This window comes from Marmota marmota, unplaced genomic scaffold (genome assembly GCF_001458135.2).
Source record: "Marmota marmota marmota unplaced genomic scaffold, marMar, whole genome shotgun sequence".
Classification (NCBI taxonomy): domain Eukaryota; kingdom Metazoa; phylum Chordata; class Mammalia; order Rodentia; family Sciuridae; genus Marmota; species Marmota marmota.
The window spans coordinates 7,743,768-7,744,243 of NW_025999944.1; positions in this window are offsets into that span (position 1 = coordinate 7,743,768).

Below are 476 nucleotides of genomic sequence, written 5' to 3' on the forward strand. Positions count from 1 at the left end.
GGGGGCGTCCGGTGCCGCAAGCCAGGTGCCAGCCGGAGCCACGCAGTGCGCAGCCGTGCCGTGCCACCGGGCGTCCTGGGGAGCCGGTGACCGCCAGCGACCTGGCCTTGAGAAGGGCCCTTTAGGGAGGATCGGATGTCCCCTGATGAGGAGCTAGAACTCCTTCTGAATTGAGGGTGTGCGCCCTACTTGGCGCCCACAGAGTGGCCCCGGCCACCTGTGGCTATGGCGCGGCCGAGACGTGCTGGTCCTGCCCGAAGCGCAAGGCCAAGGACACCCAGACTCGGAAAATGTGGCAGGAAGAGAAAGAATGTCAAATAGTTCCCTAATCATGTTTTATGTTGATTGCATGTTGGGAAGGCAATGGGTTAGGAATATTGGGTTAAATGAAATATATTGTTAACTAATTACACTTGTTGCTTTGTACTCATCCCGCTCCCCAACCCCCTACTGGAGATTGAACCCAGGGACACTCT